General features: G+C 47.4%; 1 pseudogene; it reads right to left on the reverse strand.

Moving 5' to 3' along the window:
* Positions 1 to 2,327: 2,327 nt before the first annotated feature.
* LOC125536690 lies at positions 2,328 to 3,176 on the reverse strand (annotated as a pseudogene).
* Positions 3,177 to 6,098: the final 2,922 nt, after the last annotated feature.

Genomic DNA, 6,098 nt, shown 5'->3' on the forward strand with positions numbered 1-6,098 from the left:
AACTCAACATAGTGCTTGTATATGTACTCCAAATCGGAACCCATTGCTTGAAAGAAGGAACAAATTTTTACCTCTGGCAATTCATCAAACAGTTGCCAGGCATGTTGACTATAGCAATAGCGAATGGTACCTGCAGGGCGGTCGGAGGAGAGGAGTTGAACAACGATGGAGGAGAAGCGGGCTGGAACCCGGATGGAACGCTCGAGGTGATGGAGACGTAGGTTCCGGAAGAGGTGTGGCGTGGCGGCTGGCGTGGTGGAGCGATGGCAAAGGTGGAAGAGAAAGAAGAAAGGAGAGAAAATAGGGAGGATGGAGGCGCGGGGTCTGGGAAGGGTTTTGGATGGCCGGGGGTGTCGATTTCTACATGGCTGTTGTCCGGACTCCTGCAAAGCTTCCCACGTTTGTCTCGGGTTTGCCAAATAAAGTATGCCGACCGCTCGGCGTACCGATACAGATCCGCATTGGATGACAAACCATATCCGAACCGCATGGCCCGGACTTATGCGGGTGATTTGGAGATCCGCCTTAGAGATGGCCTGATATTGGTAGTTGGAGAGGCCAAGTCGGTTGGATGTGTCGTTTTGCTAATGGCACTGTACACATTAAGGAAGATTGCATGAATAAGTTGTGTAAAACATGGTTTTGGATACCACCTGACAATGTTAAGTCAACGGTAAACTCAGAATTTCGGCGATTTAATAAAATGCAACAAGTTCCTACTTAAAAAAATTGTAGTGAAACGAAGTCGAACATTGCACTTAAAAAAATGAGGAAAAAGGAGCAAGTTTGCTGATTTTCGTTAGTGGAGTATAAGAAGGGAAACGCACAAGTGGCCCAGCGGTGGAGAAAGGAAATAATAATGAGGAACAAAAGAAAAGAGAGGGAAGAAAGAGTGGTGCCTTCAAGTATACCAACGGTCTTACTCACACCACACGAGCTTTTAAGTCACAGCTTGCCACAGAAATCGCTGCACTCGAGCTCATCATGGTCGCCGCGTCGTCTTGCAGCTGAGCCATCATCATTTGGTAGCGCATTGCTTGTTCGAGAAGATGTGCTCATTCCTTTCTTTCCATTAGTGTAACGATGATGATTCACCGATCTTACCAAACTAAGGTTGAAGTACGAGAAGATGTGCTCGTTCCTTTCCTACCATTAGTGTAATGATGATTCACCGATCTTACCAAACTCTTATGTTGAAGTATGAGGATGTACTCGTTCCTTTCCTTCCATTATAGTGTAATGATTCACCGATCTTATCAAACTTAGGTTGAAGTAGAAAGAGGATGCTGCCCAAGAAACTCGAATATACACAATGGTTTTAGAGCAACTCTAACGGGGTGACTCAAACGGACGGCACTTGTTCGTTTTTTTTATTTGTTTGGGTCGGCCGCCCGTCGGGCGTCCATCCTGTTTTAGATTTGAGTCGGCAGTGCGTCCAACGCGCCAACCCATTTTATGTCCTCACGTAATTTTTAAAAAAGATCCGCGGTCATGGATCATGCTAGCGGGCATGTCTCATGCCGGCACCATGTCAGCGTCAGCATACAATGTCGGCTTCAAAATAACAGCACACAGTTCATGCTGGCGCACTCGTCAGCGGCCGGCACACATGCCAGCACATAAATAGGGGTGGGACTTGAGTTCGACCACGCCATAGCGGCCCCGTGGTCATGCCGGCATACAAAAAAAAAGGATGACGCTTGCCGCTATAGATCACTCGACGTCAAACTTGAACATGTCGGCTTGCATCTTCTCGAACCACAGCCTCTTTCTTGGCGACACGGTGTTGAGATCCACCTTCATGATCTTCACCCCGATCATCATGCTCGCGAGGGTCACTTCTTTGGTCTTGGTCTTGGCGTTGGCGGCCTCGATTTCTACCATCTTGGCTTGCTTCTCCGCCTCCATCTTAAGCCTCCTCCTTTGGATCTTCATGAAGGCGTTCATTTGCTCTTCTTTGTAATGCCGTCGCTCCTCCTCCCTTGAGTCCTTATTCCTCATCATGCCCTCCACGTTTGCGATCAAGGTGTTCGACACCGCATCCCGCTTGTCCTCCTTCTTGGAGCTGGTCTTCCCCCACGGCCGTGCCTTCTCGCCGTCCCCAACCTCCTCCATGGCTTGCTTCCCCCATGTGACTTGAGGGTGGCATATTGCGCCTTGAACTCCTCCTCGTCTTTGATGACCCTAAAGCAATGCGAGAGGTTGAAGCACTTGAATGCCTCCAATGCTTGAAATGCCTACAAATGTATTTCATTCAAGCATATTGGCAAATGGTATGCAAATGATCACACAAGCGTAAACGAAATGACACAAAAGAGGGCGGCTTGCTAGCATATCATGTCTTGCATGCCAATGCCTCTCATGGGGCGAGTCTTGATGCTCTCAAGAATGGCACAAAACTTGTTGCATTCTTGTTGGATCACCCTCCATCGCTTCGAAATGGACACCCACCCGTGCGTGCTTACTATTTGGTACGGAGGAAACTTCTTGCGCTCATGAAACTCACAGTGGACACGAATCCAAACAGTTGAATGCTTTTGTTCGGTGCCTGTCTTGGGGTCTTGCCCAATGTCTCTCCAAAACTCACAAATAAGCTTGTCCTTGGCAGCCGTGTATGCCTTGGTCCGCTTGCTCTTCTGCTTCGGCTTCACCCCGGCGGTTTGGTTGGCGAGCTCGTCCTCGAAGAAAGGCTCCCCTTCGATGTCGCACTCGTCCTCTTCCTCTTGCCCGTAGTCCTCCGAAAACTCGTGGTCAAGTGGGAAGCCGTCTAGGTCCAGGCCGACCTGATCATGCATGAAGGCCGCCTGATTTTGATCAAAGGTGGACGGCATGAACGCCCCTCAGCCGTCCTGGCTTTGTGTCTCATTGGGATCGTAGCCAGCCCAGGCGGCACCGCCAGCGGCCGGCGCACCACCCTCGAAGATGATGTTCTGCATGTAGTCGTCGTCGTCGGAGGCCGGCATTCCGTCGAACAGGTTGCATGCGCCCGGCAGCACGTCGGCTGGCATGTGCCGCACGCGTTTCCTCGCGCCTCCGGATGACGAGCCACCGGCCACCGGTGTGGCGTTGAGGTCGATGGGCGCGAGCGCAGGCGTGGAAGACGCCACCACGCTCACCTCAGACGAGCACTCCTCGCAGAGGTGGGAGGCCTGTGAGTAGACGTGGAAGCCAGCCATCAGGGTGCAAGCCGATGTGCGGGGCGAGTCGGGCGGCACCATCTGAGGAAACACGGATGAGCCGGTGCTGGCCGCAGCCACGGCGGTGTTGACGGGGCCGTGCTGGCTAGGGTTTAACCCTAACATATCACTACTAGGGAAAACCCTAGCAGTAGCGCTGGTTTTGTGCTTACTAGTAGCACAGGTAGGCGCGCTACTAATAAGGCGCTACAGCTATTGCTTAGCAGTAACGCGTGCCGCACGCGCTACTGCTAGGACAAATAGCTGCAGCGCTTGTTCACTCCCACGCTGCTGCTAATGTAACTACTGGCAGCGTGTTTTCTTTCCATCGCTATTAGTATTGTTTTTTTATTTTTTATTTTTAGTGTATTTATGCGCCATCGTACAAATATTGATACAATACCAGGTATGAGCTTTACATCATTATGTCCATAACAGTGTGTCAAATAAAGGTGGATTAGGTTCAAATGGAGGCAATATGTGGTGCATGTCAAAAGTATACTACTAATCCAAACTTGATCTAGTTTGGACTAGTAGTACTTTCGATGTGCACCACATGTTGCCTCCACTTGAATCTAATCCGCCAGCACAAGCTATTTAATCATCATCATAATCATTAGCACCAACAATATTTATTTAATCACCACTAACACTAGCTAATAATAATCATCAGTCATCACCACCAACACTAGCTATTTTATCATCATAGTAATAGTGTAGCACATCATCATCCTCAAACTCATTTCTAGCTAATCACTCCTGCTGCTCTCTCTTAGATAAAACAATATAAAACATGTGTAGCTCTCCTCCTTGATCAAGTTGGAGCATTCCGATGAACCTGTCTCCTAATTTTGGGTAGCACATCTGTTTGCTGCCCCCTAGTACTTGTCTGCGCTCCCCCATCACATATCTGGTCCAGTCTTGCACTATTAAGCATTCATCGCTGATCTTGAATGCACTAAAGTAACATGTAGGATATCTTGGCCGTAAGCTAATAATACTCATGGTACCTTTAGTCTCGATCCCATAAGGCACAACATTCACCGGGAGTCCCTGTTGAAGAACATCGTATGGTCACATACTTAGCAATGAAGTTTAGCTTCACAAATAATGTATGGAAAAGATGCACTGAGGACAAATAGTAAAAATCTTACCATCCTTCCTAAATAGATGTGACCGTAGTTCATGACGAACACTATTGGTCGCACGTTTTCAGTACTAAGATTTCTAAGTCCAGGAAGAAAATTTGTCTTGACGGTATCAAGATCCTTAAGCCATGAAACATAATGACTTAGCTCCTCGCAGTTTAGTTCAGCCTCGGGACAGTAGTAGGTCTTGTCTACCAAGCGCTGGACATGTTTGCTTGCACCGAAATAAGCTGACAATACAAATTAGTTGTCAACTATTTTTGAATAAACAATATCAAAGACATAAATATGGTTGAGAAACTTACATTTTGGTGTAACTGGAGGCGTCTGCACATCGACCCAGATGTCGGTATTACCTTCAATATCATCTTCCGGACGAATATCAAAGGTGATAACCATATCAGGCTGAAATGCATAAGTCTTGCATAGTGCTCGCCATGTTTTGCATCCAAAATAGGTGTAGTCGTCTGAATTGTATAATTTTGCGTGGAAAATATAACCATGCTCGGTCTTTAAATAAACTTTCTTTACCTCCATAGTATGACTGAAACCTATCTTATCCAATTCAAAAACTCTTGCATGGCAGGGGATACGCTAGTAGAATAGTAAAAAATATAAGTTGAAGCAAATGAAGCAGATGTCATGCTTAATTACGAAAAAAGACTTGTCGTTGTGACTTACTGTATCCACTTCGAAGTTCTCGTCTAGCTTGATGCTGAAGCGCCTATCATCATCTAGGAAGATTCCGTCGCACAGGCCGCGCTCGTCTTCGCAGTATTTGCAAATACCGAAATCCTTTTTGTCGTCAGACATTTTCTATGTTCATAGTTAAAACATTAATTGAAAATCGATAGAAGACAACTACCAGGATACTCAACACACAAATCCGGGGCACTCGATATTTCCTACATATTCTGGCAAAAGTCATGCCAAAATTCACGGAAAAATCCGGCATGACCTTTGCTAAAATAGGATATATCGAGCGCCTGAAATTTGCCGGAACGGAAATGAATCAACACTCGGCAAAACATAGGCCACTCGGAGGTGTAACCTGCAAACATGACCGGCCACTTGGATATTGAGCAACACAAGATATACATTTCAAAATATCTTATAAGACTCAAATTAGCATGCATTCAATAAGCAAAAGTAAATCATCTCATGCGTCCGTACATCGTCGAATATTATCACTAATACATCCCGAATAGTGTCATACATATAACATCACTAGTACAACTAAAACCCTAGCACACGACGGGTATCGGCGCGGGCGGTGGACACCCACAGAGAAGGAACCATCACGGGATCATAGCTCCAGTGAGATCCCTGGAGAACCTGCCAGGTATTGGAGAACCTGTGCTCCAACGCAAACAAGTAGCGACGGACGTGCGCGTCCTCCTCACTGACACGGTGACGCACCACCTCCGCGGAGTCCTCGAGCCTCTGGACCATCACTGGCCCACGCGACCACCACCAAAGAAGGTTCGGGTCAACGACAGGCTGGCTCCTCACCAACCTGCGCCCCCCGGTAGGTAGCGCCTCCCAGTACCACCCCGGCGGAGCCCAGTCCCGGACATGGCCCATCTGGTCAAGCAGGTGTCGTCCTCCGCCGACTCGACGACGAGGATGCGGGATAGGCATCGTCCACGTCGATGCGGGAAAATTGCTTTAACTAAAAAAATAGCAACAAGTTCTTACTAACTAGTTCTATTAATTCAACTAGTTCTTACTAAAAATAAACTTACTATAAATAAAAATATTCTAGTACCTAATT

The sequence above is a fragment of the Triticum urartu genome, chromosome 2 (genome assembly GCF_003073215.2).
Source record: "Triticum urartu cultivar G1812 chromosome 2, Tu2.1, whole genome shotgun sequence".
NCBI classification, from domain to species: Eukaryota; Viridiplantae; Streptophyta; class Magnoliopsida; order Poales; family Poaceae; genus Triticum; species Triticum urartu.